Source organism: Wolffia australiana, chromosome 6, assembly GCF_029677425.1.
Source record: "Wolffia australiana isolate 7733 chromosome 6, ASM2967742v1".
NCBI lineage: Eukaryota > Viridiplantae > Streptophyta > Magnoliopsida > Alismatales > Araceae > Wolffia > Wolffia australiana.
The window spans coordinates 11,794,480-11,816,079 of record NC_135840.1 but is presented as its reverse complement, the minus strand read 5'-3'; the positions used below and the strand labels follow the sequence as shown (position 1 = coordinate 11,816,079).

General features: G+C 40.4%; 2 long non-coding RNA genes across 8 annotated transcripts; one reads left to right on the top strand and one right to left on the bottom strand.

Moving 5' to 3' along the window:
* The first annotated feature begins 159 nt into the window (after window positions 1–159).
* LOC144704186 (uncharacterized) lies at window positions 160–1,475 on the top strand. The gene is made up of 3 exons (XR_013581763.1): window positions 160–826; window positions 1,188–1,244; window positions 1,344–1,475. It is a non-coding gene; the product is annotated as an uncharacterized LOC144704186 (long non-coding RNA).
* A 53-nt stretch (window positions 1,476–1,528) lies between these two features.
* LOC144704185 (uncharacterized) lies at window positions 1,529–6,210 on the bottom strand. Of its 7 annotated transcripts, none has more exons than XR_013581758.1 (5): window positions 5,610–6,210; window positions 2,186–5,524; window positions 1,997–2,115; window positions 1,840–1,924; window positions 1,529–1,710 (listed from the first exon to the last, which is right to left on the bottom strand). It is a non-coding gene; the product is annotated as an uncharacterized LOC144704185 (long non-coding RNA). The 7 variants fall into 7 exon arrangements; XR_013581762.1 differs by having other exon boundaries at window positions 2,028–2,115; XR_013581760.1 differs by lacking the exon at window positions 1,529–1,710 and having other exon boundaries at window positions 1,722–1,924; window positions 2,186–3,516; window positions 3,596–5,524.
* Between the last annotated feature and the right edge of the window lie 15,390 nt (window positions 6,211–21,600).

Below are 21,600 nucleotides of genomic sequence, written 5' to 3'. Positions count from 1 at the left end.
TAAAGATGGAGGAAGGATGACGGTTCCGTCATCCGTTTTCGTTCTCCTCGATTGATGGATGTCTGAACGGTCCTATGTCCGTCATTTGTCATTAGTCATCCGTCATTTGTGACGAATGACAAAAAATACAGACGAATGACGTAAACGACGGATGACGATATCAGTTGACGAGAATATTAATGTATAATTTGTACCTTAAATTTTTACATTAACTCATTGGCTTCTATGAGGAGAGAGAATTCTCTCTCTACGTTTCCTCCATCTCCAGTGAGCTCAGAGTTCCTGTTCGGCGAGCGGATCCTGAGAGTTCCTGCTCCATCTTCAACCTTCCATGATGTTCCCTGTCATTCCATTGCCGGCGACCACGATTTTCTGTCAACGACGAAATCCAAACATTAAAATACGAAAAGGGTGTCTGCGCCTCTCCGTTGAATCCGTCTCCCAGACTTTTTGGCGGCTTCTTTCTGTTCTATCTTATTTAATTCGATAAGATGTGTAAGAAGACACTCGTGGTGGGTTAGATTTGAGTTTCCGCGAGAGTTGCCGCCGACGATGGCTTCTACAAGGTAATCCGATCGTGTTCTTCTCAAGTCCCTCGTCTTCTTCGTTCTCTCCATCAGCTCATCTTCCCGTCAAGAACAGGAAGAATTGTCGGCATGTTCGTGGCTTTCTTTCCGTTTCATCTTGTTCTTGTTCTCAGCCTCTCAACATCTTGTTCTTGACATGTTCTTGTTCTTGTTCTCAACCTCAGTCTGTTTCATCTTGTAAGGAGATAAACAAGAAAAGGCGCCGCCAAAAGCACTTCAGAAAGACCTATACCCTCACAGTAAGACCGTGAATTTTTCTTAGATAAACAAGAATCAAGGGATTAAGTATGCATTAGGATGCACTGTCCGAGATAAAAAAACATACACATAAATGACAGCACTGGAATCCCAACCTTTGGATTTTAGGTAAAGTATCTAGTTTTGGCGTAATCAGAGCCCAATGATCCATGAACAACTCATGCTTGACAAACGAAGCAAATAAATCACTGGATATACCAATGTACTCCAAATTTATGATGAAATTAATAGGTAATGATGTTTTTGTGAAGTAACCCATTTAATTCAATGAATCTAAATTAATTCAAAGACTTGTTGGTGAAGTCGTTTTACCCGCTTTTTTTCTCCTGTTCAATCTCCAAGGCATTCTACCGTCGCTGAAGTCGTTCAGTCCAGTGATTTGGACTCCGTCCTCAGCAGGTATCACCATCACTTTGTAGACTTCAGAAGCTCGTTAAACAAACCATTCACTGTTCTAAGTTCTAAGCTTTCGGTTCGCGAACTTAAATTTAAGCGTAGGGCTTCAAGTTCTTGGCGGGGATGAATCGAGTCAGTGTTCGCACCTCGCATTCGAGTTCATTTTCAAACACTGAATGGGCGAATCAAGACTCAGGAGTGATTCCAAAGAACCTCGACCGATGACAAAACTACACATCTGGGAATCAAAAGAAGGGGACCACGAAGGATAAATTGTATTCAAAGATAGATGCCAAATTTTATTTTTTAAAATAATTTGGAACTTTTTTATTTCAATGAAACCTATTTTCCTTGTCCAAAATTTACACAAATTTTAGTTCCTTCATTCGAATGAATATATAAATTGTCAACTTCAAGCGACCATACACTTATATGCCTTCAACAAATGGCAAACACGCATAAATAATGCCTGCAACAAGAAAACCCAAAGAAGCAGAACAATATTATAAAACACAAAAAGAGTAGAATTAGAGGTATAGCAGCAAGGAAAGAAACATATAGAAGTTGACAGGGGATATCGTCATCCTAGTGGCCCCACCGCTGTCTCACGCTGGTGATGATGTGCAGCTTACATCATTATCATCATCATCCTGCAGTATCATCATCTTCATCGTCGTCCTTGTCTACAACATGAAGAAAATTGTAACATATAGAAATTCAGAGATAGAGAGATTTAACGGGACTCGTGTTCAAACCTTGCTGGAAAGAAATGTCTGTAGAGCAAACCTTATATAAATTCTCGTCTGTGTAACATACAGTAACGGTCTTAAGTAATGTTACTGTACGAGAATCAGGCCTCCCTCAAGGAAAGATGCTACAGTAACGGTCGTAAGTAACGTCACATATAAAATAGAAAATTCAAAATTAATTAAAAAACTAATTACCTCGTATGTGTTTTCGGATAGAGAAACGTCGATGACGTCGCTGTATTGGGATGTAGGGCGCATCTAATAGTGTAATGCACACAACATCTCAATACTCTCGACATCTAGATGCGATCGTTGAGGCGTGACAACGTTACCACTGACTGAGAAGAGTCGCTCTGATGGTGTACTTGTTGCTGGCACGGAAAGGTACTCCATGGCTAACTTTGCGAGATGTGGGTAAGCACGGACATCATTTACCATCCACCATTTAAGAGGGCTTTCACCTTCTTGAGTAAGGGGCTCGTTGAGGTAGGCATCCGACTCCTGCTCGGGTCTTGCTTTTGGCTTGGATTTAATGCTAGCTTTGGCCTCTTTTATTGTCTTCGCAATTGCAGAAGTAAGCTGCTGACCATATCCAGCCTCATCCATCTCAATTCGATCAGGATGCTCATCAGTATTTATTGATGTAGCCAAGATCGCAAGTACGCAATAGAGTCTTCAAGGGTTCGAGAATCTATGAGAGCCATTTTTGTTGCTGGATCAAGAAGCGTTGCTGCTGCGATGCATTCATTGCGGCGTATGATACTCTCACATTTGCCAAATTTAATCTTCATGGCCACGCATCCATCCTGGATAGATTCCCTCTTGAACTTTGGTAACATGTTCATCACTGCAAATATACCATCCTTGTCAAATCTGTCCACGACATCGTTGAGGTGGTTTGATACAATCTTGATCACGACGAGCACCATTGTTGCAGTAACAACCTTGGAACTACCTATGAAGTTTGTTACTTCGAGAAAGACTTCTAAGATTTTGCAAAAATCTTCCAACATCAGCCACTCGTCTACCTCTAAGTTATAATTCTTCGTGCTCATCAAAATGAGCACACGCGCCATGTGATCAAGAACCTCTTGCTTATCTATGGCACCTCGCAGCATAGTGTACGACGAGTTCCATCTTGTCGGGCAGTCCATCAGCACCTTATTGTCGTTTGGCATCGCAAAATTCTTGCATATTTGCAGGTGGTCTGCCCTCCTTTGGGAGGAGCGAGAAATAGCCTTAACTAGTTCACAAACTCAGGCCACGGCCTCCCCCAGGGAGGTACAAGTGCGTCCATACGATGTGTCGATGGGATCTCTGACTTCGTCAAACACAGACATCTCTGTTTCCTTGGGTGTTGCACATAGGCTTTTTAAACCTGCTTGCACGATCAGGTTTAAGACGTGTGCAACACATGGCACAAGTCTAGCACTACTAAAATCTGAATTCGTAGCACGCAAGCTTATCGCCAGAAAGTGCATCATAGTCGTGTTGTTCGCAGCGTTGTGGGTAGTGACTGTAGAAATCTGCATATTTTTCAACATTGAGATACGTATTCTAAAATAAATATCAGTAATAACAAGTTGCTATTGGAATGGTTATCACCCATTCGATTGAAGGTTAAAATCTTCTACGACCTCAATGATGAGTCCGCTCATCGTCTCCCCATTGTGCTTGTCTTTGATATGACGTAGGCCAAGCACATGCTCTTGAAGCTTCCATTCTGCATCGACCCAATGGCCGGTTACGCCTAACATTGAATAGCCGTTTGGAGTAGTCCACGCGTCTACAGTGAGGGCCACACGGTGGACGTCATTAAACCTATTCACTATGGCTGATTTTAGTTGGGTGTATATTATCCTACCGGTCTCCTTAATAGCCCATCGTCAATACATCTTTATGTTGGATTGAGCTTTAAATCTCCATGCCCTTTGGAATTGCTCGGTATCGGCAAAGGACCAGGGCAACGCACTACGGGCAATAAGCTGTAAAATTTCTTGTCTCTCCGCCTCCGGAGTTACTCCGGTGAAATACTGCTTCGCCGATGACAAATTCGAAAACACCTCTGCAACAGAACATTGCAAAGAAGGTATACCTTTCAGTTCATCGTGTATCTTTCGATGAACCGTTAACAAATGTCGCCAAAAATTATTTGTGCTCCCATCTTTCGACCGTTGTGGATAGTGTCTAACTCCAGGGTTGATAGCACGACAAAGTTCACATGTGTACTTCGAGTCTTTTGCTGCCGTGAAGTACTCGAATATTTTTGTTCTAGGCGGCTTCCTCGAATTTTGACTCCGACATTGACGGGCGTTCCTAACCTCAGCCTCAGCCCCCACCGCCGGCACAACGTCATTTGTCTGTTCTGGCAAATTGTCGGCACTCAACTCCATACTACGCATAAATTTTTGACGATATACTTTTTCTTGGAAAAATTTCCAAAATTATCCAAAAATAACAAAAAACTCTGCTGTGTATTTCACACGACAAACATCTATACCAAACATAACAACAAGACCAAATCATATCGGGATAGATCAGCTTAACTAATATCTATTGCAACACCATTTGTACGCACCTACACCAAAGTAATTCAACACAAATGAACTAACTAATATCGACAGTTACACCAAAGCAGATCACCAAAACAATCAAAATAACATCACCCAACTACACCCTATATAAATAACAACGACATACCAACGCATTTACAGCTACACAACATAAACAACTATACAAAACCACAACATATCAACAAACCTATCAAACTAATATCAACAGCTACACCCAACATAAACTGATACTCCCAACATATTTATTCTATAAACGACATCAGATCTGAGGAAATTTACAAACACATTCATTCAGAAAAATCTATCAACTTTTTTTTCCATAATATTCAGCTTTAGAAGACAGACCAATATTTGTTTTCAATAACGATCTTGTGACCTGACTTATCTATTCCGAGCGGACCAAAGGGCTGAAAAGTAAATGGAATTGATTCGGTTAGAGCACTGCGATATTTTTTTTATTTTTTATTCATGTGAACTTTACATCCTAATATTCGGATCTATACTCGTCTTACTTATTCTTGAGGCAGTTCTTTTTCATATTCTGAAGGCGCTAAACTATTGATGATCGGAGAGGCCCCACACAAAAGATCTGAGAGGGAAGAGATAATGCATCTTTGAAAACATCAGCTATTGCGCAACGGAAACAAGACCAAATTTATATAACACAATAATAGGCTAAGTCGTTCTGTTGACTATCCTCCAACAAACTGTTTATCCATGGTTAGTGAATATGAGCGTTCTGCTATGATCTCTACGAACTGAATTATAACACGGATTCTGCATCTTCTGGAGAGTTATTGGTAAAATCAAGCAAGATCAGATGCTCCTCAAGATAAACAGCTATACAAAACCAGGGCAATACCTGTTGTGTATTCAAATTGTGAAACACATATCCAAATTGATATAATCTCAAATCATCGGGCCCAATCAAAGATCCATTGACCAAATATCCAGCAGTCACCTGAAAATAATTACACTCTTAATCAATGTACATGCTGAACAGAAAATACAATCGCAAATTATGAGATGATTATACAGTCATGTACCTGGGAAGAAGACGCAAGACAAAATCTGCAACCTGATTCATCCGGAGTCACTGATTCTTCACAGATTCATCTGGCATTGCGAGAATGTGGTGTCCAACACACCAATATCTGCAGGCCCAGGAAGAGTAAGAGAGCTGAGAGACAAAGAAAGGGAGAGATGCGATGACCGCGGGAAGGGGGAGAAATGTTTCGGGGAGAGAGAAGGGATATACGGAGAAAGGGAGAGGGGCGAGATATAGAGGAGAGGAAGCAAGGCGAGAGCGGCGAAGGGGAAGAGATAGCTTAGAGAAGCGATATACGCCAAGTGTGGGGGGGGGGGAGAGAAGGGACATACAGAGAGAGGGAGAGGGGCGAGATACAGAGAAGGAGAGGGAGCAGGGCGAGAGCGGTGAAGGGGAAGAGATAACTTAGAGCAGCGACAGACGCTGGGTCGGGGTGGAGAGAAGGGACAGACAGAGAGAGGGAGAGGGTCGAGATACAGAGAAGGAGAGGGAGCAAGGCGAGAACGGCGAAGGGGTAGAGAGAACTTAGAACAGCGACATACACGGGGGAGGGGAAGGGGGGAAGAGGGCTGAAAGGTTCCAAGAAGAGTAGGCATTGAAGAGCACTGTAGGCTTCAGAGTCCGTAAGGGGGGGGGGGGGGGATTCGTTTTCCATCACCAAAGCGTCCGTTCCGTTCCGTTTACGTCAAAAGACAAATGACAGAACTGATGAATGACGGAAACCTTCAGATGATGGAACGGTGACGAATGACAAAAATGACGAAATTTTTTGTGAAAAATGGATATCGGAATGAAATTCCATTCCGATACGTTCCGTCTGTTCATTTTCGCTGTTTGTTTCCGTCCTCCAACTCTAGGTAGACATGGTTGTTCGGTTCGTTATGTGTGACTATGCGCAATTTGTTCGTTCTGTTCGGTGATCCAAACAGAACATAAACAAATTCGCACAGATCATCGCAGACACCCGTGTGCAGTTCGAATTGTTCGGTTTATGTGAATTTGTTTTAATCCGTCTTTAAAGAATAAACATATGTTTATTATTATATATATATGTTTATTCTTTAAAAATATATTTAAAAATATACATATGCAAATCGTTAGTTTGTTAGGTTTCAAACTTTTGAACGATGCTCTCCTTTGGCAATTCCTTTATTGCTCGGCAATTTCCTCTCTTCCCCAGTTTCTCGGCGACTTCCTCTCTCCCTTGGCGGCTCGGCGATTTCCTCTCTTCCTCAGTTCCTCGGTGATTTCCTCTCTCCCTTGGCGGCTCAGCGATTTCCTCTCTTCATTTTTCGAGAATCATCCGACCGAATTCCTTCATGAATCACGATAAGATATGAATCTTCTTTAATTTAATTTTCAAAATTAAAAAGAAATTAATCTTCATTTCTTCTTGTTTTCTACTGATTCATCACTGTTCTTCTTACTTTTCTTCTTATTTTCTAATGATTAATGGGCCATGACTCCGAGCCTCTATTATGTCCTTTTTCTTTGTATTTCTTCACTCTTTTCTCATTGTACAATCACATATCTCTTTTTTTTATTTTGACCTAATTCATGTGTACATCTAAATAAGAATTCGCTGTTTTATTCTTTGTCTTCTCAATCTCTCTATCTTTCCTCTCTTCACAAATACTAAGCAATTTATCCCTCAATTGTTCAGTTAATGTCCTTTTGGGAATCAACATCTCCATTGCCCAAGAAATGGAGATTTTGGTAACTTGTGCATGATGAAATATTGTTAAGATTATAAATTTTACTATCAAAATTACACCACTATGCATATATATGCTATTTTTTTAATATGGCATCCTATATGCTTGTGTCTGCAATTCTATTGATAAGTCTCGTTCATACTTTATTTTTACTTTTCAATGGAAATTAATACAAACTATGTGTACACCATTGAAAATTGAGTTCTTTGAGTGTACTCCACCTATTATAGTGCATTTTTAGCACCCAATATCTGATTTCAATTTAGTACCCAACGCTCATGCATGGATTTCTCTCACGAAACCATTGAGTTCAGCCAAAGTTGAACTAGTGCTAATCTATGACATTAGGTCTGCATGTTGTCTTGGATTTTGATTCGCAACACTAAATGTTTCCTCTAATCTCGCCTATTATGATGCATTAGTTGTTTTGTCCATCTTATCCAATAAGCAACCTTGGAGTGGACTCTATGATTCTGAATTAAAGAAATTAATTTCATCATCATCGATCATCATAATATTGATTCCCTCATTCTCTCTATTCTTTTTCCAGCGTATATTGATTTAGCTTTCACAAAGAAAAACAAATTAATATTCTTTCAAAAATAGTCTCTCTATTATTCAAACAGAAATTAATTCGTTATTAGAAGATATTGGTTTCATCATCATCGTAAGATTATTTCACTCACTCTCTCTATTATTTTTTCAAAATATATTAATCTATTTTTCAAAAAGGAAAAGAAATTAATCTTCTAAGTTTTGTGGATGAGTAAGATTATCACGAGTTATTGAGCACATACAAAATGGTTGTTTTTTATTCATAACTTCTTAGCGAGGTGCACATGATGCCTAGAGGTCCTATCTCATACATCTGGTGCCTATGAAAGCTATGCATCGTCTGAGGCGAGTGTTGGCCAAAGCGAAAAAAAGAAGAATAGAAAGAATGAGTGTGTTGCACGGACACACTTCGCATAGGTTGAGCCGAAGATTTTCACATGCAATCTGTGTGACACATAATCCAGGTTGTGTTGTGACAATACAGCAAATAAGTATAGTTGCAGCACGATCCTATGGCGGCATTTGAAAAATATGCACCGTAAAGAGCATAATGAGTTGAAGGCATAAGAAGGCAACTCTTTTAGCCAACCATTGGTGGCTAATATATTTGACCGAAGAGTGAGTGCAAAACAGTACTTCACTAGTCACATGTTTGAGGTCAAAAAAGAAGAGCTTGTAAATTTCATTTGTTAATCGGCCTCACAATGAAACATTGTATGTAAGAAATACTTCATATGATTGCTTCGATACATTGACAAGGGTTGTGAAGGGAAAAACTTTTAAGCTTTATATAGAGTTGAAGAGCGGCATCCGTGACTGATTGGAGAGTGTTGATAGAGTGACCATCACTCTAGATTGTTGCACTTCCGAGAATCGAATATCGTTCATTGGACTCACAATTCATTGGGTAGACACGGAATGGAAAATGTGTGAATGTGTCCTTGCTATACGCCAATTGGAGGGATCACAAACTAGAGAGTGTTTTAGCGATGTTGTATTGGAGGTTCTTGCATAATTTAAATTAAGCGCGAAGATATGCGCTATAACGATATATAATGCTTCGAACAATGCAACAATGAAGGCGATAATAAAATGGGAGTTGTGGCCAGTGAACGCCCATTTCAGCGTAAAGAGATATGTCTTGTGTATTGTGCATATGATTAACTTAGTGATGCAGGCCGGGTTAAAGGCACTACATGTCGTCGAAGATGTGCCCAAGTCAACTTTCATTGATGAAGTAGACATCACTAACCTTGGTGGTGTGGTGGATGTAGACGAGACTGATACTCTTGTGCTCTTTCCTTGGGGGATGTTGTTCGGCACCTTCGAGAAGTGGTCAATGCAATATGCGAATCGACGAAGCAAGAGGCGAAGTATTTTTCATATTGAAGATAGTAAAAAATATCCAACACGAGGAGGATCCCGCTACATTGCCCTACTAGGTGGAGCTCTACATACAAAATGCTACGTGGGTGCCTTGACAAGAAAATAGTCATTGATATGATGATGTCGTTTGCTCTTAGGAAAACTACTTTACTTGAAGCACAATGGGACCTAGTAGAAAATTTTGTTGACTTATTCAAACCACTACAAGAAGGTTCTTCTATTGCTATTCAGATCAAGACAATGACTTCAAATGAGGGTATAGTCATTATTAAAGGATTAATGAGGCATCTTGAGCAAATTAGTGTGGGAATCTCAATTTTATATATGCTTCTAGTTGGACACGCTATCTCCACTATGCAAAGGAATGCCTTAGCTAGTGTATGTGGTGCGTGGAGGGTGAAGCTAGAAAGATATGCGTCAGTGCTAACACGAAACACGCTTTCATTGTCAGTTCTCTATTTGATCCATCAATGAAGCTTCGCTTGATTGATCCACAACCTGAGAACGAGGTTCTCTCTACCGTCTGAACTATCCTGGAGTCATATTCAGTATCTAGAAACCTCAAGGATTTGTCCACTGTTCTGATCCATCCATGAGGCAAGATTTTCTACAAATGTTACTACAAGAACTACTAGATCCATCTGAGCTGCCACAAAGAGTTGATTTGATGGAGGAGCTCGACGTATATGTGATGATCCCCTCCCCTCCCCAGCATTCGGTGCAGAGGTGTTGCATTGGTGGAAGACGACGTGTATCAATTTAATTATCATATAATGTGCGTTGTTAGATTAAAAAATGTCTTACTTGCCTTATTGAATTTCTGATTTTTTTATCCCCATAACAGGTCAGGTTTATTACCCCTCATTAGCACTGGTGGCGAAGGAATTTCTAGCAGATCAAGCGATGAGTGTCGCGTGTGAGTGACTATTCTCACAATGGCAGTCTAATCAACTACATGCAATCGAGGCTCACAACAGAGAGCGTTGAAGTTCTAATGACGTTGAAGTCACAGTATAGCAACAAAGATTTGAGAGCGGAAGATGATGATGACGAGCCATTTGCCATTATGTGGATGCACCCATTGTTTAGACTCTGTTATTTTTTTTCATCTAATGATATAGATATAGTTCCCTAACTAATGTATTGCACTCATCAATTATTTAGACGACGAGTTTAAGTATTTGTTATTATCATCCATGTTTAATTAATTACTATAGTGTTACTTTATGCTTAGGATTTTACGAGTAATTGGGTAATGTGAAATGAGATTAGATTGTTCTACAACAAAATCAATAATTTGATTATTCTATTTTTATATTTTTTCTATTATTCACTTTTTTTATTTTTAGAGTTCAATTTGTCAATTTTTTATTTTTTTGCCTTTTTTGTTTAATTCTATGTATATTATATTCACTATGCTCTTATTTGAGTGATTCATTGATAAATTATTTATCACCTTAACTTAATCTTATTATTAAGATCATATGAATAATTAAGACTGTTTCTTTAATAAGTAACATTTTTTCTGAGCATTTCTGAGAATTTCTGAGAATTTCTGAGAGTTGTGCAAGTTCTGTGCGGATTTGTAGCAATTTGTGCAAACTTTACAGATTGTGCAAATTTTGTTCGAATTGTGTGCAATTTGTTCGAATTGTTCTAATTGTGCAAAAACCTGTTCTAATTTTCGCACAAAAAAGAACATAATAAAGAACAAGGCCCTGTGCAGTTCTTTTGTGTGAATTTTTGTTCGTTTCAAAAGAACAGAACAGAACATAACAACCATGTCTACATCACGAGAACCGAAACGAGAGATGATGACGTGATGGAAGATGGATGGTCTGATGAGTTGACGACGATGTGATGGGATGTCGCGTCTCAGATGACGGTGGTGATGAATTCAAAAAAAATGAAAATATAATCTATATCCTTCCCTCTTTATCTTCATCTTTCTATCTCATTCACACTCTCTATATCTCTTTTTCTCTCTATCACTTTCTATCCCACTCGCCCTACCCCTCTCTCCGTCTCCCTATCTCTCTCTATCTCTCCTGATCTCTCTATATCTCTTTTTATTTCTCTAACTCTTTATCTCTTTCTCTCTCTCCACCTCTTTTTTTGTCTTCATTTCTCCATATCTCTCTCTATCTCACTATCTTTTTCTCTCTCTATATTTCCCTATCTCTATCTCTCACGATCCCTCTATATACCTTTTTATCTCTCTATCTCTCCATATACTTTTCTCTGTCTTTGTATCTCTTTCTGTCTCTCCCCATCTCTCTGTTTCTATTTCTCTCTCCACATCTCTCTCTATCTCACTATCTCTTCCCCTCTCTATACATATATCCCTATCTCTTTCTCTCTCTGTCTCTCAATCTCTTTCTTTCTCTATATCTCAATATCTTCCTCCCTCTATCTCTATCTCTCGATCTTTCCAATCTCTATCTCTTGATCTCCTTCTCTCTCTATCTCTATCTCTAGATCTTTTCCAATCACTATCTCTTGATCTCCTTCTCTCTCTATCTCTATCTCTAGATCTTTTCTAATCACTATCTCTTGATCTCCTTCTCTCTCTATCTCTATCTCTAGATCTTTTCCAATCACTATCTCTTGATCTCCTTCTCTCTCTATCTCTATCTCTAGATCTTTTCCAATCACTATCTCTTGATCTCTTTCTCTCTCTATCGATTGATCTCTTTCTCTCTCTATCTCTCAATCTCTTCCTCTCTCTATCTCTATCTCTTGATCTCTTCCTCTCTCTATATCTCGATCTCTTCCTCTCTCTATCTCTTGATCTCTTTCTTTCTCTATCTCTATCTCTCGATCTCTTCCTCTACCTACTCTATCTCTCGATCTTTTCCAACACTATCTCTCGATATTTGTCTCTTTTTTTCTTTCTCTATCTCTATCTCTAGACCTTTCTAGTCGCTATCTCTTGATCTATTTTGCTCTCTATATCTTTCTCTCTCTATCTCTATCTCTATCTCTCCATCTCTTCCTCTCTCTATCTCTTGATATGTTTCTATCTCTATATCTATCTCTCAATCTTTTTCAGTCTACATCTCTCTCTCTTTGTCTTGTTCTCCATGAATATCTCTATCTCTATATCTCAATCTCTTGATCTCTTGATCCTTTATCTCTTTCTCTCTCTATCTCTCAATCACTGTCCCTCATTCTCTATCCCTTTTTCTCTTTCTCTCTCTATCTCTCAATCACTATCCCTCATTCTCTATTCCTTGATCTCTTTCTCTCTCTCTCTCTATCTCTCAATCTCTATCTCTTTATATCTCTCTCTCTATCTCTCAATCTCTTTTTTTCTGTCTCTTGATCTCTTTCTCTCTCTCTATCTCTCAATCTCTATCTCTTTATCTCTCTCTATCTCTCAATCTCTTTCTCTCTATCTCTTGATCTCTCTCTATCTCTCTATCTCATCCTCTCTATCTCTCTACGTCTCGACCTCTTTCTCTCTCTATTTCTGTCTCTTAGTATCTCCTATCTCGCTATCCCTTGATCTCTCCCTTTTTAAATCTTCTCTATACAACTATCTCTTGATCTATTTCCCTATCTATATCTCTCTCTCTTTATCTTGATTTCTTTCTATCTCTATATCAATCTCTCTATAGCCATGCAAGACAAAGTCATTGTCTTCCTCCTCTGCCAGCCTTCTCTCTGCTTCTATATGATTCTCTAGAACGCTGTTTGTTTTGGTAGAGTAAAGATTGATTTCAGTTCTGTGCCTTTTTATCCATTGGGATTTAGGTATTTATGGATCACGGCTGTGAGAAGGAGTCTGAACATTAGCCGTCACCTATATCGAACAGGCACACCGCTTCTAGCTGCCGCCGGCCCGCAGCCCAAGTTCACTTATACTTCATTGTCATATTTTTGTACTGCTTGCACCGCGGCACTCTGCTGCTGCGCCATCGGATCCTGCTGTCGCATTGCCACATTCAATTGCTTCCCCACAACCTTCCTCCACCGCACTCTATTGTCGCCATACTCTAATGTTGCGTCGCTGCTTCGCCGCCTCCTGGCCACGCTTCGTTGCCATGTTTGCGTGCTCCATCACTATGTTGTCACACTCCGCGGCTGCTGCCACTCCCCCTTTCTGCTTTGTTGTGCTGCCACGCTCTTTCGCTGCACTCCGCCATTGAACCACTGCCTCTCACCACCACCCCACATTATTCTGCCTCTGCGCTCCACCGCGCTCTACTGCCATGCAACCCTGCCCCCCTGGCTCACATTGCCATTGCACCGCCACACTCCATCTCTGTGTCATCGACTTCGCAGTTGCGCTCTGCCGTGCTCCATTGCTGCTCTATTACACCCCATCTCCTCAACACCATGTCATCACATTTCATATCTATTGTGCCCCCCCCCACCACCTTGCCTCATTAATATCCGTGCTTTTGTCATTGCCTCGGGGTTGGATTGAGACTTTTAGACGTAGGTTGAATAGTGTGGATATTGACTGCAGACTTTTGTCATTGCCTCATTAATATCCTTGCTTTTGTCATTCCTGGATATTGACCGCAGAGCTACTCAGTTTTATTTGATTACCTCAACCTTGATGGACAGTGCTCCCGACCTTGAAAAAGGTCGGGGTTGTCTGCTTCCCAAGATCACTAGAAATCTCTATTTGGATCATTGTGTGGAATATCTACTACATGATCGCCTTTCATCGATTCACACGCGCAACACTTTGGGAACCACTGAGTTGAGGTTGTCTTACATCCAAACTATGTTCGACAAACACATGCCATGCACATTTATAGTTTAGGGGCTCAACTTTTCAAAGGACTTCTTATAGTGATGCTTTTGAAAAAAATTAAGGCCATTGAAGAAAAAACTTAGAAAATTTCTAGAACAGCGTTACATAACTAGTTTGGATTAAATCTTTGGTGCATTGATGGAGGACCATCGAGAAACTCCTAATCAAGCCTGCCATCAACCATGACGTGATGCCGGAGCCGACGTGAAGAACTCCACTTTTAAGTACACGGCTTGACGATCAAACAGGTAAATTATGAAGTTTATTTTACGCATTTCTTTATGTGTATGGACTTTTAATGGGGCCACCTATTTAGGCCTTGTTTTATTTCTGATGTAATTGTTTTACTTGGCCCATTAGGGGAAGGTCTCTCATTTGGATCATTTCCCTAATGACCCATTAAGGCATCTACTGATATAAAGGGGGGTATGCCTTAATGTAGAGCCAGATTTGTCATTTTGAAAGGTCAAAAATTCGAGTTAGTAGTCTTGTTCCTTTTTTTCTTTTCTTCTAGTAGTGGGTCCCATCTCAGATCTGTCTTGAGAGATGGTTACAGGTGAAGACAACAGTGAAAGAAGAGTTTGTCGTTGCCGGAATTCCATCAGATCGTTCGTGAAACAAGGTTCCTCTGTGTGTTCTTCCTTCTACATTGCACCCTTGTGATTGAGAACGTTGGAAGAAGACTCGACGGTGGAAGAAGTGTTGAAGTCCTCTCATCAATAAGGAATGATTGGTCTCTGTTCTTTTCCCATCATGACCTTTTCGCGGCCGTCCTTCACAACGCCAGGATTGCTCATCAACATCACCTGGTGGTGTCATCAATCTTGGTTTAAAATTGATAACGACGGAAATACTCTGAAAATTGATCATCTTGGTTCTTGTTGAATCGATGAAGAACTCCGAATAACCACCAAGACGGATTCCCAAGTTTGTTGTGAGCGATTGTCTTCCCATTGAGTGGAGAATCTCTTCTGCATTATTTGGTTTCTCAACGCCCAAATCAAATTTCATCCTTGCCTGTGGAAGTATTATTGACATTCATCTAATTTCGGTGTGAAATCTTGCTTCCCTCACTCGGAGGGGCTGTCACTTGCGGTGGATTCTCGCAGCCCCATCGTTGGTTCTTCCGTCTGAACTCCCCTCTCTGTGAATTCGCCAACCAGCACTGATCGTGGATTATCGAGCGAGAAGAATATTTACTTGATCGTGAAATTGGATAGTTCGTCGATTGAACATGACGATTGGCGTTAACATTTAAATTTGGGGGGAACCAATCTCTCCAACGTTGGAGCTTGCCCTTTTGATGTCGGACGTTGTCGGGACGTCGTACGATCGACACCAAATATGATGGTTCAATGCCGATAAGGATGATGGTATTGGACTACGACAGTGTTGTTGACCGACGGTTCTAAACCCTAACAGGTCAATGTACCTAGGATGCGTTGAATGCTCTACATGCCGTACGTGCAGGCTCCAACTCAAGGGAGGCACCGAGCTCCAAGCTTGGACGGGGGTTGCAAGTGACAGCGACGGTGGCCTCCCGAACCTCGTCGGAGTGACGAAGGCGACTACGGTCGAGCAGAATCAATCCGTAGGGCTCGCACGTAACGGACGGTCTCGTCCGTACTTGTAAGACACTCAAAGACGTCGTAGTTTTCTCTCAATACCTCTCTCACCTACCTAGCCCGAGCACGATGGAGTCAAGACGAAACTATACTGCAAGCGATAATTAAACTAGCAACGGGAGAGTACGGCGTACCTCGTCAGCATGGCCCGTGGTGCAGGGAGTCATCGACGATCGACAGACAGAGCGGGTTTGATGAAGAGGCACCGGAGAGATCACGGCAGCTCGATGAGCAATGTTGGTGCTGGAGCTCTATATAAAGGTCGGAGAAAGAGAATCGACGGAGGACAAGCGGCGAGCCACGTCATCATGATCCGACTGATGGGACATGCCCCGAGGACACGACCTCGGGGGGTTCGGTGCCTGTGGGGGCCGAGCTGAACAGCAGACCACAAGGCCAAAGGGCGCCATCACCGCGTGGTGCGGCACACCGGGCAGTAGCTGATCCCACTGGCTGACTGGAACACGTCGTCGAGTAGGCCGTGGTCACCATTGGCGGGTAATGGCTGTGGTTGGCGAGACACGAAAAGCCAGGTCATTGGTGAAGACGTGGCAATCTCAGTGTGCCTCGTCATCGGGCCAAGTTTGTGATCCGTTCGGCTGGCTGCTGGGGAGGGCCACGTCCAGTGAGAGACGGGCTAATGTCCTGAGTTGAATGGGGGACGCACGATTCTTGCAATCACCACACCGCCCCAGGAATTGGCGGTTGACCGCGGACCCCTGGGAAGATCGCATCGGATCTGCAGAGGAAATCACAGCCGCGGCGTTCCTGTTGTGCTGATCTGACGTGGTCAAACCGCCAAGTCGCAGAATGCGATGCAGGAAATCGATCTTGCGTACGACCGCATGAAGTCGGCGGTGCACCAACCCATTGATGGCTGTCGGGTACCATTCGCCATAGAACCCTTCCCAGAGTGCTGAAGTCTGATCTGGGAATGGAAGGACCACCTGCGGAGAGAGAGAGGACGTGCGATCACCTCTTGGACCGTCCTCTGTTTTTCCCTGGTAGACTTCTTCCTCCCCTTCCCTCCTTAGTCTCTCCCTCTTCTTCCCTCTTCTTCCTCTCATGGTGAGACCAAGCTTGAACGAGAAACTCTCTTCTGAAAATTAAACCTGGTCTAAGGGAATTAGGGCGCCCATCCCTTCCCTTATAAATGGGGAAGGGTTGGGCCCCTAAATGGGCCATAAGGGAGTCCATAAGGGGAGCCCTGATAAATAGGCTCCCCCCATTACAAAAAATGAAAGAAACATAAGAAAACAAAGGGGGAAATTAAGGAAATAAGGAAAGAGAGGGAGAGGGACAAGGGGAAAGGGTCAAAGGAAGGCCCCACCTCCTTGACAGCAAAACGACAGACGAACAAAACACGTCGTGAACGCGATAAAATACGACGATGCGAAAGGGGAAAATGCAAAAAACATGAGAGAGAGAGAGACAAAAAATAGAAATGATAACTCGAGCATCTTCACCCGGTCTTCAACATCGATGGCTCGCGGCGCGGATGACGTTGTTAGCAATCCTTGATGGTGTGCGCCATCACCTTTTCTTGACAATTGGTTTCCTTCGTCGATCTTCTGGGAGTTGAGGAACATGGAAGACTAAACAACGCCAGTTGCCCGAAGTTTTCCCAATAATCAAGCTTCGAAAGTGACTTTCCCGTCGAGAAAGTCTGATAGCCGCCGTGAGATCTTCATCCACGGCATCTTCTCCGCTGCCATCAGATTCTTACAACCAAGCTCGAAGGTGCCACCGTGAGATCTCCTCCGCGGTGTCTTCTTCACTGGCATCATCACTGGGAAAATCAACATCATCGTTCACTGGCCGTTTTCTGGATTTCATCTCACAAATTCTCCATTGTCCTTTCACTAGGCCGTGGCTATTTATCAAACGTGAATAATCTCTCTTGCCCAATGGAAGGCTTGCATCTGAACGATGACTAACTTTGGGAATCAAGGGACCAAATTGATTGAATCCTCCTAGCTGCATTGTTGTGAAAGGCTCCCATCATCTTAAGCCTGCCAGTCCACCAGTGTGAATTATACTACTTCTTTCCAAGGGCTTACTCGACGACGACGCCTCTAGATCAGGTTGCCTCCAATTTTCCCGTAAACCCCTTTAAAAATGTACATCTTAATTACGTTCATCAGTACCAATTTCAGCATTCCTCTGTCGATTAGTTTATTAGGATTATCCATCACAATTGAATGAGAGTAGGGATTTATCCATTTTATTGGTGTTGGATTAGAGTCGTCATCGACGAAGGTTGGGATGCCTTTTGAGTAGTGATTGCCTATGATAACTTACAAATTATAATATTTATTTGATGAATATTACATTATATTTATGTGTTTTAATGGCCATATTTGCATGTTATCATATATAAATGGAGATAAAATACTTACACTTTGATTTTATTATTGTTTATAATTTTTTAGCATTGTTTACATGGTATTTGACCTCTTTGCATTGAATAAGTATTTTTTACAGGGCTTAGAATACTTGGCTAAAGGTTGGTAAGGATTTTACTAATTTTCAAAATTTTTTCACTTTTTAAAAATAATTTTCTAACCAGTATTTAGCCAAGAAATGATTTTTAAGAATTAAAAGAATATATTTTATTATTCATTTAGTATTTAAAATATGATTTTTATTAAATTTATGGCGTTTACGTCATTTGCCCGAAAATTCAGGTGAATGATTGGAAGTGCCAAGTTAATCAATGATAGGCTCATTATGGCAACGCGTATCGCGATGCCATAATAAGCGAATCATGCACGTTGAAAAGGAACGTGGCGCGGTGGGCGAGAAGAAGAAAAAGGTACGTTTTTTTTTTATTATCTTCGTGCATTTAATGAAGTAGAATCCTCGTACAGTCGAGTAGCCGCATGCATTGATTGCACGTGGCTACCGACACACGTGCATTAATAAAAAAGGAACTTGGTGTCATCTTTAATACACGCCTGCAGTCGATTCACAGCATGCATTAAATGCACGTGAAAATTGACTCAGTGTAATGAAAAAAGGTATCTTTTGTCTTTTTATGTTTTTTTTAAATAGGGCGACGTGGCATCTTCTTATCCATTCAAACGAGGCAATCCTTTCGTGATGATTGCGACCTTTTGAAGCAGGCAAAAATGTGGTAGCACATTACCTGAGGGTGGAGAAAACAAGAAAAATGCCTCCACGAATCAGAAAATGCCATTTTCTACCTTCTTGAAGGAGAGAAAAAATTAATCCAACGGCTAGGATTAATCCTTAGTAAAATGATGATATCTTGAGATCTACCTGTTCAATTGAGCTGAAATTTTAAGGGCATATTTGTCTTTTCCCCCTCTACAATCCGGACGGTTGGATCTTTAAATAGAGGTCAGGACAAAGACGAAATTAACCTTTTGAAGGTCTCCTTGAGGATTTGGCCAGGAAGGACACAAGAGTTGCTTTGGAAGTTGACTGATCTTGGTTCATCATTGAAAATTATAAGTTTCTAATTTGATTTTTGAACTTCTTCTTGAACAATTCTTAAAATGCCTAGGCATGGGCGAAATGTACATGCCCTTGAAGTTGTTTTGAAATAAAATTACCATTGCATTTTGATTTTGATTTGAGGTCTGATTTTTAATCTTTAATTCTACTTTGATTTGGAACATTTTGCATTTTTAGATTTTCAGGTTAGGGTCGAATTTTACCTTTTTTCCCAAATTCTTCTACTTTCTCTCTCTAGGTTAGATCTCCTACTTTCTCTCTCTAGATTTCAAAATTGATTGTTTAGAAATTCAATTAAACATCTAAAAATACCTAAATCTAAAATTTCGTAAAATTGGACTTGAAATTTTGTAAAATTTCAAGTCCAATTTAAAAACCCCCTTTTGTGCTTATTAATTCCCAATTTTAACCATATAAAAATTGTTTTATAAAAACTATTTTGATTGGGAAATTGGTAATCTAAATTGATTTGATATTATAATCATAATTATCCTACCCAACTGTGTTGAAAAAAATAATAAAAATAAAAATTAAGTTTCTACTTAATTTGATTAATTATAAACATAATTAAGGTCTATTAAATGAAAAATTAATTCATTCTTGAATTAGTTGATTGAAATTGTATAGAAATTATTGCTTACTGCCTCCTTGTGGTTTGACCCCTTGCTTGCTCTATATATATTATTTAGTGATTAAGGGTTATTATAAATTTTATTGCATAAGTCTAAAAAACCAAACAACGACGTAATTACACATCAATTCTAGGCTTATCAGGCTACCCTTCTTTGCCGATATTCGAGCAGATCAGTCTGGTCATTGGGAGCCTTCCATCCTATATCCCTTCGTATATTTATATTGTTTCTATCGATCTGGTTGGTGGTTTTCTGAGTACCAACGTTGTATCTTTATTTCATTTACCTTGCATATCAATCAACGACCGTGTGACGTTAACCGAGTCAACAGCTCCATCGAGTCGTTTTACGTCATGCATGATTTGGATTTTTTGTTCTTCCATCTGGTAATTATGTGGTGCATAATTTTGGAACAACGGATGTTTCTGCTGATCAAGTTTTTTTACACTCACGTCAAACATATAGAAATTTACTTTCACTTTTCAATTATGAGCAAGTCACTATGTAAAACTGTGTGACACCTTTGTCTCTGCCAAGGAGCAGTCAGCTGATATCATGAACAAACCTCTTCCTCGTCAATACTTAACTTTTTTGAGTTAAATCTTTGCTATAGGAATTTCATTTTTGCCTTCTCTCCCTAGAAATTCGGTCGTGCACAAATTTGGAGTGACAGATGTTTCTTCTTGTCAAGTTTTTTATACCCCCACCAAAGTTTATGTAAATTGACTTTCACTTTTCAATCGTGAATTTAAATATATGATCATTGGCTCAACAACTCTTTTCACATCTCCAAATAAACCTGCAATCATAGGAATACTCTCCTCATAGAAAATTCAACATTTTTCCCATTCCTAATTTTAATATAAAGGTAATTATAGAGAAAGAGATAGAACAATAGATATTTTCAAGAATGGAATGAGATTTTAGTATTTATTTTTATTTTACTCAGGTCCAATATTCTCATTGATGCTTGTCCTCGATGAAACTACATGTAGGTTGTGGGTCATGAAGCAATGTGGCGGTTTTGAGTTTGACTACGTGATACGACTGGGGATTCGATGATATCTAATGATGACATTATCACATAGATTGAATCATCATCACATCTTTGTTGCATCGTTGTCTCATAGCATCATTTTGGACTTGGGGAACCCGAGTTTTGAGGTCACAATAGATGATTGATGACTGACGATTGACGACAACTCGGAATGGACAAGATGATAAATTGCCCTCAAACCTCACTATTTTTTATCTTGCCATGGAGGACAGTTTTTGATAATGTAGTAATGGTAATGAAGGTGAATTTAGAGATTATCATTTGAAACAAACAAACCCACGCATCAGAAATTTAAGCCAACATTTTGTGCATGCAAAGATGTTATCATATTCACAACGCTAAACAACATTTGTATTTTGATATGAAATGTGTTGGGTTCTATGTGTTGGTTCGTCCATGGAAAACACTATTCCATGTATGCGAAAGCGTGTTAATCGATTCATAATCGATCTTGGAAACAAACATTGATCGTACATTGTGGGGAACTCGTTCTGCCCTTGACTTTGTTGCTTTGAGCTCGTTCTAAAGTCATTTACGCATTCGATCTCTAGAAGTATCCACGTGATCACTCAGCGCTTAGATCTCCATGTCTTCTTCTTCAACTCTTATTGAAAATCTAGAAGATCTTCTCACTATGAAGACACTATCCTTGGATGAGTGGAGAAGAGAGTGGAGAAAGGGAGGGGATCTCAAATCTGGCTAGCCTGGGTGCTTGAAATGAGTGCACCTTACCTATTTATATTTTACTTAAGTTTTTCTCAAAAGACATAC